This window comes from Chiloscyllium punctatum, chromosome 44 (assembly GCF_047496795.1).
Source record: "Chiloscyllium punctatum isolate Juve2018m chromosome 44, sChiPun1.3, whole genome shotgun sequence".
NCBI lineage: Eukaryota > Metazoa > Chordata > Chondrichthyes > Orectolobiformes > Hemiscylliidae > Chiloscyllium > Chiloscyllium punctatum.
The window spans coordinates 2962724-2975479 of NC_092782.1; positions in this window are offsets into that span (position 1 = coordinate 2962724).

Consider the following 12756-nt stretch of genomic DNA (forward strand, 5'->3'; position numbering starts at 1 on the left):
GAGTGCGAGAAACAGAAGGGCTGAAACACAGGGGCTGATCAGAGGGCTTGAAACACAGGGGCTGAAACAGAGGTGCTGAAACAGACGGGCTAAAACAGAGGGCGAGAAATAGAGGGTTTCGAACAGAGGCGCTGAAACAGAGCGCAAGAAACAGAGGGGCTGAAACAGAGGGTGAGAAGCAGATGGCTAGAAACAGAGGGTGAGAAACAGAGGGGCTGAAACAGAGGGGCTGAAACAGAGTGGCTGAAACAGAGGGCGAGAAACAGAGGGGCTGAAACAGAGGGCGAGAAACAGAGGGGCTGAAACAGACGGGCTGAAACAGAGGGCAAGAAACAGAGGGCGAGAAACAGAGGGGCTGAAACAGAGGGGCTGAAACAGAGGGGCTAAAACAGAGGGTGAGAAACAGAGGGCGAGAAACAGAGGGGCTGAAACTGAGGGCCTGAAACAGAGGGGCTTAAACAGAGTGGCTGAAACAGAGGGGAAGAAACAGAGGGCGAGAAACAGAGGTGCTGAAACAGAGCTGCTGAAACAGAGGGGCTGAAATAAAGGGGCTGAAACAGAGGGGCTGAAACATAGGACGAGAAACAGATGGCTAGAGACAGAGGGCGAGAAAAATAGGGGCTGAAACAGAGGGGCTGAAACAGAGGGGCTGAAACAGAGGGCGAGAAACAGAGGGGCTGAAACAGAGGGCGAGAAACAGAGGGGCTGAAACAGACGGGCTGAAACAGAAGGCGAGAAACAGAGGGACTGAAATAGAGGGGCTGAAACAGAGTGGCTGAAACAGAGTGGCTGAAACAGTGTGCGAGAAACAGAGGGGCTGAAACTGAGGGGCTGAAACAGGGGCGAGAAACAGAGGGGCTGAAACAGAGGGCGAGAAACAGAGGGGCTAAAACAGAGGGGATGAAACAGAGGGGCTTAAACAGAGGGCGAGAAACAGAGGGCGAGAAACAGAGGGGCTGAAACAGAGGGGCTGAAACAGAGGGGCTAAAACAGAGGGCGAGAAATAGAGGGTTTCGAACAGAGGCGCTGAAACAGAGCGCAAGAAACAGAGGGGCTGAAACAGAGGGTGAGAAGCAGATGGCTAGAAACAGAGGGTGAGAAACAGAGGGGCTGAAACAGAGGGGCTGAAACAGAGTGGCTGAAACAGAGGGCGAGAAACAGAGGGGCTGAAACAGAGGGCGAGAAACAGAGGGGCTGAAACAGAGGGCGAGAAACAGCGGGGCTGAAACAGAGGGGCTGAAACAGAGGGCAAGAAACAGAGTGGCTGAAACAGAGGGGCTGAAACAGAGGGCGAGAAACAGAGTGGCTGAAACAGAGGACCTGAAACAGAGAGGCTGAAACAGAGGGGCTGAAACAGAGGGCGAGAAACAGAGGGGTTGAAACAGAGTGGCTGAAACAGAGGGGCTGAAACAGAGGGCCTGAAACAGAGGGGCTGAAACAGAGGGCGAGAAACAGAGGGGCTGAAACAGAGGACCTGAAACAGAGAGGCTGAAACAGAGGGGCTGAAACAGAGGGGCTGAAACAGAGGGTGAGAAGCAGATGGCTAGAAACAGAGGGCGAGAAACAGAGGGGCTGAAACAGACGGGCTGAAACAGAGGGCAAGAAACAGAGGGACTGAAACAGAGGGGCTGAAACAGAGGGGCTGAAACAGAGGGCGAGAAACAGAGGGGCTGAAACAGAGGGGCTGAAACAGAGGGCGAGAAACAGAGGGGCTGAACCAGAGGGCGAGAAACAGCGGGGCTGAAACAGAGGGGCTGAAACAGAGGGGCTGAAACAGAGGGCGAGAAACAGAGTGGCTGAAACAGAGGACCTGAAACAGAGAGGCTGAAACAGAGGGGCTGAAACAGAGGGCGAGAAACAGAGGGGCTGAAACAGAGTGGCTGAAACAGAGGGGCTGAAACAGAGGGCCTGAAACAGAGGGGCTGAAACAGAGGGCGAGAAACAGAGGGGCTGAAACAGAGGACCTGAAACAGAGAGGCTGAAACAGAGGGGCTGAAACAGAGGGCGAGAAACAGAGGGGCTGAAACAGAGGGGCTGAAACAGAGGGCGAGAAACAGAGGGGCTGAAACAGAGGGGCTAAAACAGAGGGGCTGATACAGAGGGGCTAAAATAGAGGGGCTGAAACAGAGGGCGAGAAATAGAGGGAGGGACACAGAAGTGCTGAAACAGATGGGCTGAAACAGAGGGGCTGAAACAGAGGGCGAGAAACAGAGGGCGAGAAACAGAGGGGCTGAAACAGAGGGTCTGAAACAGAGGGGCTGAAACAGAGGGCGAGAAACAGAGGGGCTGAAACAGACAGGCTGAAACAGAGGGCGAGAAACAGAGGTGCTGAAACAGAGGTGCTGAAACAGAGGGCGAGAAACAGAGGGGCAGAAACCGAGGGTCTGAAACAGAGGGCCTGGAATAGAGGGCGAGAAACAGAGGGGCTGAAACAGAGGGCGAGAAACAGAGGGGCTGAAACAGAGGGGCTGAAACAGAGGGTCTAAAACAGAGGGTGAGAAACAGAGGGCGAGAAACAGAGGGGCTGAAACTGAGGGCCTGAAACAGAGGGGCTTAAACAGAGTGGCTGAAACAGAGGGGAAGAAACAGAGGGCGAGAAACAGAGGTGCTGAAACAGAGCTGCTGAAACAGAGGGGCTGAAATAAAGGGGCTGAAACAGAGGGGCTGAAACATAGGACGAGAAACAGATGGCTAGAGACAGAGGGCGAGAAAAATAGGGGCTGAAACAGAGGGGCTGAAACAGAGGGGCTGAAACAGAGGGCGAGAAACAGAGGGGCTGAAACAGAGGGCGAGAAACAGAGGGGCTGAAACAGACGGGCTGAAACAGAAGGCGAGAAACAGAGGGACTGAAATAGAGGGGCTGAAACAGAGTGGCTGAAACAGAGTGGCTGAAACAGTGTGCGAGAAACAGAGGGGCTGAAACTGAGGGGCTGAAACAGGGGCGAGAAACAGAGGGGCTGAAACAGAGGGCGAGAAACAGAGGGGATGAAACAGAGGGGCTTAAACAGAGGGCGAGAAACAGAGGGCGAGAAACAGAGGGGCTGAAACAGAGGGGCTGAAACAGAGGGGCTGACACAGAGGGCGACAAACAGAGGGGCTGAAACAGAGTGGCTGAAACAGAGGGTGAGAAACAGAGCGACTGAAACAGAGGGCGAGAAACAGAGGGGCTGAAACAGTGGAACTGAAACAGAGAGGCTGAAACAGAGGGGCTGAAATAGATGGGCTGAAACAGAGGGCGAGAAACAGAGGGGCTGCAACAGAGGGGCTGAAACAGAGGGCGAGAAACAGAGGGGCTAAAACAGAGGTGCTGAAACAGAGGGGCTAAAACAGAGTGGCTGAAACAGAGGGGCTGAAACAGAGGGCGAGAAACAGAGGTGCTGAAAGCGAGCAACTGAAACAGAGTGCGAGAAACAGAAGGGCTGAAACACAGGGGCTGATCAGAGGGCTTGAAACACAGGGGCTGAAACAGAGGTGCTGAAACAGACGGGCTAAAACAGAGGGCGAGAAATAGAGGGTTTCGAACAGAGGCGCTGAAACAGAGCGCAAGAAACAGAGGGGCTGAAACAGAGGGTGAGAAGCAGATGGCTAGAAACAGAGGGTGAGAAACAGAGGGGCTGAAACAGAGGGGCTGAAACAGAGTGGCTGAAACAGAGGGCGAGAAACAGAGGGGCTGAAACAGAGGGCGAGAAACAGAGGGGCTGAAACAGACGGGCTGAAACAGAGGGCAAGAAACAGAGGGCGAGAAACAGAGGGGCTGAAACTGAGGGCCTGAAACAGAGGGGCTTAAACAGAGTGGCTGAAACAGAGGGGAAGAAACAGAGGGCGAGAAACAGAGGTGCTGAAACAGAGCTGCTGAAACAGAGGGGCTGAAATAAAGGGGCTGAAACAGAGGGGCTGAAACATAGGACGAGAAACAGATGGCTAGAGACAGAGGGCGAGAAAAATAGGGGCTGAAACAGAGGGGCTGAAACAGAGGGGCTGAAACAGAGGGCGAGAAACAGAGGGGCTGAAACAGAGGGCGAGAAACAGAGGGGCTGAAACAGACGGGCTGAAACAGAAGGCGAGAAACAGAGGGACTGAAATAGAGGGGCTGAAACAGAGTGGCTGAAACAGAGTGGCTGAAACAGTGTGCGAGAAACAGAGGGGCTGAAACTGAGGGGCTGAAACAGGGGCGAGAAACAGAGGGGCTGAAACAGAGGGCGAGAAACAGAGGGGCTAAAAGAGAGGGGATGAAACAGAGGGGCTTAAACAGAGGGTGAGAAACAGAGGGCGAGAAACAGAGGGGCTGAAACAGAGGGGCTGAAACAGAGGGGCTGACACAGAGGGCGACAAACAGAGGGGCTGAAACAGAGTGGCTGAAACAGAGGGTGAGAAACAGAGCGACTGAAACAGAGGGCGAGAAACAGAGGGGCTGAAACAGTGGAACTGAAACAGAGAGGCTGAAACAGAGGGGCTGAAATAGATGGGCTGAAACAGAGGGCGAGAAACAGAGGGGCTGCAACAGAGGGGCTGAAACAGAGGGCGAGAAACAGAGGGGCTAAAACAGAGGTGCTGAAACAGAGGGGCTAAAACAGAGTGGCTGAAACAGAGGGGCTGAAACAGAGGGCGAGAAACAGAGGTGCTGAAAGCGAGCAACTGAAACAGAGTGCGAGAAACAGAAGGGCTGAAACACAGGGGCTGATCAGAGGGCTTGAAACACAGGGGCTGAAACAGAGGTGCTGAAACAGACGGGCTAAAACAGAGGGCGAGAAATAGAGGGTTTCGAACAGAGGCGCTGAAACAGAGCGCAAGAAACAGAGGGGCTGAAACAGAGGGTGAGAAGCAGATGGCTAGAAACAGAGGGTGAGAAACAGAGGGGCTGAAACAGAGGGGCTGAAACAGAGTGGCTGAAACAGAGGGCGAGAAACAGAGGGGCTGAAACAGAGGGCGAGAAACAGAGGGGCTGAAACAGACGGGCTGAAACAGAGGGCAAGAAACAGAGGGACTGAAACAGAGGGGCTGAAACAGAGGGGCTGAAACAGAGGGCGAGAAACAGAGGGGCTGAAACAGAGGGCGAGAAACAGCGGGGCTGAAACAGAGGGGCTGAAACAGAGGGCAAGAAACAGAGTGGCTGAAACAGAGGGGCTGAAACAGAGGGCGAGAAACAGAGTGGCTGAAACAGAGGACCTGAAACAGAGAGGCTGAAACAGAGGGGCTGAAACAGAGGGCGAGAAACAGAGGGGTTGAAACAGAGTGGCTGAAACAGAGGGGCTGAAACAGAGGGCCTGAAACAGAGGGGCTGAAACAGAGGGCGAGAAACAGAGGGGCTGAAACAGAGTACCTGAAACAGAGAGGCTGAAACAGAGGGGCTGAAACAGAGGGGCTGAAACAGAGGTTGAGAAGCAGATGGCTAGAAACAGAGGGCGAGAAACAGAGGGGCTGAAACAGACGGGCTGAAACAGAGGGCAAGAAACAGAGGGACTGAAACAGAGGGGCTGAAACAGAGGGGCTGAAACAGAGGGCGAGAAACAGAGGGGCTGAAACAGAGGGCGAGAAACAGCGGGGCTGAAACAGAGGGGCTGAAACAGAGGGCAAGAAACAGAGTGGCTGAAACAGAGGGGCTGAAACAGAGGGCGAGAAACAGAGTGGCTGAAACAGAGAACCTGAAACAGAGAGGCTGAAACAGAGGGCGAGAAACAGAGGGGCTGAAACAGAGTGGCTGAAACAGAGGGGCTGAAACAGAGGGCGAGAAACAGAGGGGCTGAAACAGAGGGGCTGAAACAGAGGGCGAGAAACAGAGTGGCTGAAACAGAGAACCTGAAACAGAGAGGCTGAAACAGAGGGCGAGAAACAGAGGGGCTGAAACAGAGTGGCTGAAACAGAGGGGCTGAAACAGAGGACCTGAAACAGAGAGGCTGAAACAGAGGGGCTGAAACAGAGGGCGAGAAACAGAGGGGCTGAAACAGAGGGGCTGAAACAGAGGGCGAGAAACAGAGGGGCTGAAACAGAGGGGCTAAAACAGAGGGGCTGATACAGAGGGGCTAAAATAGAGGGGCTGAAACAGAGGGCGAGAAACAGAGGGGCTGAAACAGAGGGTCTGAAACAGAGGGGCTGAAACAGAGGGCGAGAAACAGAGGGGCTGAAACAGAGGGCGAGAAACAGAGGTGCTGAAACAGAGGTGCTGAAACAGAGGGCGAGAAACAGAGGGGCTGAAACCGAGGGTCTGAAACAGAGGGGCTGGAATAGAGGGCGAGAAACAGAGGGGCTGAAACAGAGGGGCTGAAACAGAGGGCGAGAAACAGAGGGGCTGAAACAGAGGGGCTGAAACAGAAGGGCTAAAACAGAGGGCGAGAAACAGAGGGCGAGAAACAGAGGGGCTGAAACTGAGGGGCTGAAACAGAGGGGCTTAAACAGAGGGCGAGAAACAGAGGGTTTGGAACAGAGAGCGAGAAACAGAGGGCGAGAAACAGAGTGGCTGAAATAGAGTGCGAGAAACAGAGGGGCTGAAACAGAGGGTGAGAAACAGAGGGGCTGAAACAGAGGGCGAGAAACAGAGGGGCTGAAACAGAGGGGCTGAAACAGAGGGGCTGAAACAGAGAGCTTGAAACAGTGGGGCTGAAACAGAGGGCCTGAAACAGAGGGGCTAAAACAGAGTGGCTGAAACAGAGGGGAAGAAACAGAGGGCGAGAAACAGAGGTGCTGAAACAGAGCTGCTGAAACAGAGGGGCTGAAATAAAGGGGCTGAAACAGAGGGGCTGAAACATAGGACGAGAAACAGAGTGGCTGAAACAGAGGGGCTGAAATAGAGGGGCTGAAACAGAGGGCGAGAAACAGGGGGGCTGAAACAGACGGGCTGACACAGAGGGCGACAAACAGAGGGGCTGAAACAGAGTGGCTGAAACAGAGGGTGAGAAACAGAGCGACTGAAACAGAGGGCGAGAAACAGAGGGGCTGAAACAGTGGAACTGAAACAGAGAGGCTGAAACAGAGGGGCTGAAATAGATGGGCTGAAACAGAGGGCGAGAAACAGAGGGGCTGAAACAGAGGACCTGAAACAGAGAGGCTGAAACAGAGGGGCTGAAACAGAGCGCAAGAAACAGAGGGGCTGAAACAGAGGGTGAGAAGCAGATGGCTAGAAACAGAGGGTGAGAAACAAAGGGGCTGAAACAGAGGGGCTGAAACAGACAGGCTGAAACAGAGGGGCTGAAACAGAGGGCGAGAAACAGAGGGGCTGAAACAGAGGGGCTGAAACAGAGGCGCTGAAACAGAGTGGCTGAAACAGAGGGGCTGAAACAGAGGGCCTGAAACAGAGGGGCTGAAACAGAGGGCGAGAAACAGAGGGGCTGAAACAGAGGACCTGAAACAGAGAGGCTGAAACAGAGGGGCTGAAACAGAGCGCAAGAAACAGAGGGGCTGAAACAGAGGGTGAGAAACAAAGGGGCTGAAACAGAGGGGCTGAAACAGAGGGGCTGAAACAGAGGGCGAGAAACAGAGGGGCTGAAACAGAGGGCGAGAAACAGAGGGGCTGAAACAGTGGGGCTGAAACAGAGGGCAAGAAACAGAGGGACTGAAACAGAGGGGCTGAAACAGAGGGGCTGAAACAGAGGGTGAGAAACAGAGGGGCTGAAACAGAGGGCGAGAAACAGCGGGGCTGAAACAGAGGGGCTGAAACAGAGGGCAAGAAACAGAGTGGCTGAAACAGAGGGGCTGAAACAGAGGGCGAGAAACAGAGTGGCTGAAACAGAGGACCTGAAACAGAGAGGCTGAAACAGAGGGCGAGAAACAGAGGGGCTGAAACAGAGTGGCTGAAACAGAGGGGCTGAAACAGAGGGCCTGAAACAGAGGGGCTGAAACAGAGGGCGAGAAACAGAGGGGCTGAAACAGAGGACCTGAAACAGAGAGGCTGAAACAGAGGGGCTGAAACAGAGGGCGAGAAACAGAGGGGCTGAAACAGAGGGGCTGAAACAGAGGGCGAGAAACAGAGGGGCTGAAACAGAGGGGCTAAAACAGAGGGGCTGATACAGAGGGGCTAAAATAGAGGGGCTGAAACAGAGGGCGAGAAATAGAGGGAGAGACACAGAAGTGCTGAAACAGATGGGCTGAAACAGAGGGGCTGAAACAGAGGGCGAGAAACAGAGGGCGAGAAACAGAGGGGCTGAAACAGAGGGTCTGAAACAGAGGGGCTGAAACAGAGGGCGAGAAACAGAGGGGATGAAACAGAGGGCGAGAAACAGAGGTGCTGAAACAGAGGTGCTGAAACAGAGGGCGAGAAACAGAGGGGCTGAAACCGAGGGTCTGAAACAGAGGGGCTGGAATAGAGGGCGAGAAACAGAGGGGCTGAAAAGAGGGGCTGAAACAGAGGGCGAGAAACAGAGGGGCTGAAACAGAGGGGCTGAAACAGAAGGGCTAAAACAGAGGGCGAGAAACAGAGGGCGAGAAACAGAGGTGCTGAAACTGAGGGGCTGAAACAGAGGGGCTTAAACAGAGGGCGAGAAACAGAGGGTTTGGAACAGAGAGCGAGAAACAGTGGGCGAGAAACAGAGTGGCTGAAATAGAGTGCGAGAAACAGAGGGGCTGAAACAGAGGGTCTGAAACAGAGGGGCTGAAACAGAGGGCGAGAAACAGAGGGGCAGAAACAGAGGGGCTGAAACAGAGGGGCTGAAACAGAGAGCTTGAAACAGTGGGGCTGAAACAGAGGGCCTGAAACAGAGGGGCTAAAACAGAGTGGCTCAAACAGAGGGGAAGAAACAGAGGGCGAGAAACAGAGGTGCTGAAACAGAGCTGCTGAAACAGAGGGGCTGAAATAAAGGGGCTGAAACAGAGGGGCTGAAACAGAGGACGAGAAACAGAGGGGCTGAAACAGAGGGGCTGAAATAGAGGGGCTGAAACAGAGGGCGAGAAACAGGGGGGCTGAAACAGACGGGCTGAAACAGAGGGCGAGAAACAGAGGGACTGAAACAGAGGGGCTGAAACAGAGTGGCTGAAACAGAGTGGCTGAAACAGTGTGCGAGAAACAGAGGGGCTGAAACCGAGGGGCTGAAACAGTGGGCGAGAAACAGAGGGGCTGAAACAGAGGGCGAGAAACAGAGGGGCTAAAACAGAGGGGCTGAAACAGAGGGGCTGAAACAGAGGGCGAGAAACAGAGGGCGAGAAACAGAGGGCCTGAAACAGAGGGGCTGAAACAGAGGGGCTGACACAGAGGGCGAGAAACAGAGGGGCTGAAACACAGGGGCTGAAACAGAGGGTGAGAAACAGAGCGACTGAAACAGAGGGCGAGAAACAGAGGGGCTGAAACAGTGGAACTGAAACAGAGAGGCTGAAACAGAGGGGCTGAAATAGATGGGCTGAAACAGAGGGCGAGAAACAGAGGGGCTGAAACAGAGGGGCTGAAACAGAGGGCGAGAAACAGAGGGGCTAAAACAGAGGTGCTAAAACAGAGGGGCTAAAACAGAGTGGCTGAAACAGAGGGGCTGAAACAGAGGGCGAGACACAGAGGTGCTGAAACTGAGCAACTGAAACAGAGTGCGAGAAACAGAAGGGCTGAAACAGAGGGGCTGATCAGAGGGCGAGAAACACAGGGGCTGAAACAGAGGTGCTGAAACAGACGGGCTAAAACAGAGGGCGAGAAATAGAGGGTTTGGAACAGAGGCGCTGAAACAGAGCGCAAGAAACAGAGGGGCTGAAACAGAGGGTGAGAATCAGATGGCTAGACACAGAGGGTGAGAAACAGAGGGGCTGAAACAGAGGGGCTGAAACAGAGGGCGAGAAACAGAGGGGCTGAAACAGACGGGCTGAAACAGAGGGCAAGAAACAGAGGGACTGAAACAGAGGGGATGAAACAGAGGGGCTGAAACAGAGGGCGAGAGACAGAGGGGCTGAAACAGAGAGCGAGAAACAGCGGGGCTGAAACAGAGGGCAAGAAACAGAGGGGCTGAAATAGAGGGGCTGAAACAGAGGGCGAGAAACAGAGTGGCTGAAACAGAGGACCTGAAACAGAGAGGCTGAAACAGAGTGGCTGAAACAGAGGGCGAGAAACAGAGGGGCTGAAAGAGAGCGGCTGAAACAGAGGGGCTGAAACAGAGGGCCTGAAACAGAGGGGCTGAAACAGAGGACCTGAAACAGAGAGGCTGAAACAGAGGGGCTGAAACAGAGGGCGAGAAACAGAGGGGCTGAAACAGAGGGGCTGAAACAGAGGGCGAGAAACAGAGGGTCTGAAACAGAGGGGCGAAAACAGAGGGGCTGATACAGAGGGGCTAAAATAGAGGGGCTGAAACAGAGGGCGAGAAATAGAGGGAGAGACACAGAAGGGCTGAAACAGATGGGCTGAAACAGAGGGGCTGAAACAGAGGGCGAGAAACAGAGGGCGAGAAACAGAGGGGCTGAAACAGAGGGTCTGAAACAGAGGGGCTGAAACAGAGGGCGAAAAACAGAGGGGCTGAAACAGACGGGCTGAAACAGAGGGCGAGAAACAGAGGTGCTGAAACAGAGGTGCTGAAACAGAGGGCGAGAAACAGAGGGGCTGAAACCGAGGGTCTGAAACAGAGGGTCTGGAATAGAGGGCGAGAAACAGAGGGGCTGAAACAGAGGGGCTGAAACAGAGGGCGAGAAACAGAGGGGCTGAAACAGAGGGGCTGAAACAGAGGGGCTAAAACAGAGGGCGAGAAACAGAGGGCGAGAAACAGAGGGGCTGAAACTGAGGGGCTGAAACAGAGGGGCTTAAACAGAGGGCGAGAAACAGAGGGTTTGGAACAGAGAGCGAGAAACAGAGGGCGAGAAACAGAGTGGCTGAAATAGAGTGCGAGAAACAGAGGGGCTGAAACAGAGGGTCTGAAACAGAGGGGCTGAAACAGAGGGCGAGAAACAGAGGGGCAGAAACAGAGGGGCTGAAACAGAGGGGCTGAAACAGAGAGCTTGAAACAGTGGGGCTGAAACAGAGGGCCTGAAACAGAGGGGCTAAAACAGAGGGGCTGAAACAGAGGGGCTGAATCAGAGGGGCTGATTCTGAGGGGCTATATCAGAGGGGCTGAAACAGACGGCGAGAAACAGAGGGGCTGAAACAGAGGACGAGAAACAGAGGGGCTGAAACAGAGGGGCTGAAAAAGAGGGGCTGAAACAGAGTGGCTGAAACAGATGGGCTGAAACAGAGGGGCTGGAACAGAGGGGCTGAAACAGAGGGCGAGAAACAGAGGGGCTGAAACAGAGGGCGAGAAACAGAGGGGCTGAAACAGAGGGGCTGAAACAGATGGGCTGAAACAGAGGGGCTGAAACAGAGGGCGAGAAACAGAGGGGCTGAAACAGAGGGGCTGAAACAGAGGGGCTGAATCAGAGGGGCTGATTCTGAGGGGCTATATCAGAGGGGCTGAAACAGACGGCGAGAAACAGAGGGGCTGAAACAGAGGACGAGAAACAGAGGGGCTGAAACAGAGGGGCTGAAAAAGAGGGGCTGAAACAGAGTGGCTGAAACAAATGGGCTGAAACAGAGGGGCTGGAACAGAGGGGCTGAAACAGAGGGCGAGAAACAGAGGGGCTGAAACAGAGGGCGAGAAACAGAGGGGCTGAAACAGAGGGGCTGAAACAGATGGGCTGAAACAGAGGGGCTGAAACAGAGGGCGAGAAACAGAGGGGCTGAAACAGAGGGACTGGAACAGAGGGTGAGAAACAGTGGGGCTGAAACAGAGGGCGAGAAACAGAGGGGCTGAAACAGAGGGGCTGAATCAGAGGGGCTGAAACAGAGGGGCTGAATCAGAGGGGCTGAAACAGAGGGCGAGAAACAGAGGGGCTGAAACAGAGGGGCTGAAACAGAGTGGCTGAAACAGAGAGGCTGAAACTGAGGGGCTGGAACAGAGGGGGAGAAACAGAGGGACTGAAACAGAGGGTCTGAAACAGAGGGCGAGAAACAGAGGGGCTGAAACAGAGTTCGAGACACAGAGGGGCTGATACAGAGGGCGAGAAACAGAGGGGCTGAAACAGAGGGGCTGAAACAGAAGGGCTGAAACAGAGGGGCAGTAACAGAGGGCGAGAAACAGAGGGGCTGAATCAGAGTGGCTGAATCAGAGGGGCTGAAACAGAGGGGCTGAAACAGAGGGCGAGAAAAAGAGGGGCTGAAACAGAGGGCGAGAATCAGAGGGCGTGAAACAGAGGGGCTGAAACAGAGGGGCTGAAACAGAGGGGCTGATACAGAAGGCGTGAAACAGAGGGGCTGAAACAGAGGGGCTGAAACATAGGACGAGAAACAGAGGGGCTGAAACAGTGGAACTGAAACAGAGAGGCTGAAACAGAGGGGCTGAAATAGAGGGGCTGAAACAGAGGGCGAGAAACAGAGGGGCTGAAACAGACGGGCTGAAACAGAGGGCGAGAAACAGAGGGACTGAAACAGAGGGGCTGAAACAGAGTGGCTGAAACAGAGTGGCTGAAACAGTGTGCGAGAAACAGAGGGGTTGAAACCGAGGGGCTGAAACAGGGGGCGAGAAACAGAGGGGCTGAAACAGAGGGCGAGAAACAGAGGGGCTAAAACAAAGGGGCTGAAACAGAGGGGCTGAAACAGAGGGCGAGAAACAGAGGGCGAGAAACAGAGGGGCTGAAACAGAGGGGCTGAAACAGAGGGGCTGACACAGAGGGCGACAAACAGAGGGGCTGAAACAGAGTGGCTGAAACAGAGGGTGAGAAACAGAGCGACTGAAACAGAGGGCGAGAAACAGAGGGGCTGAAACAGTGGAACTGAAACAGAGAGGCTGAAACAGAGGGGCTGAAATAGATGGGCTGAAACAGAGGGCGAGA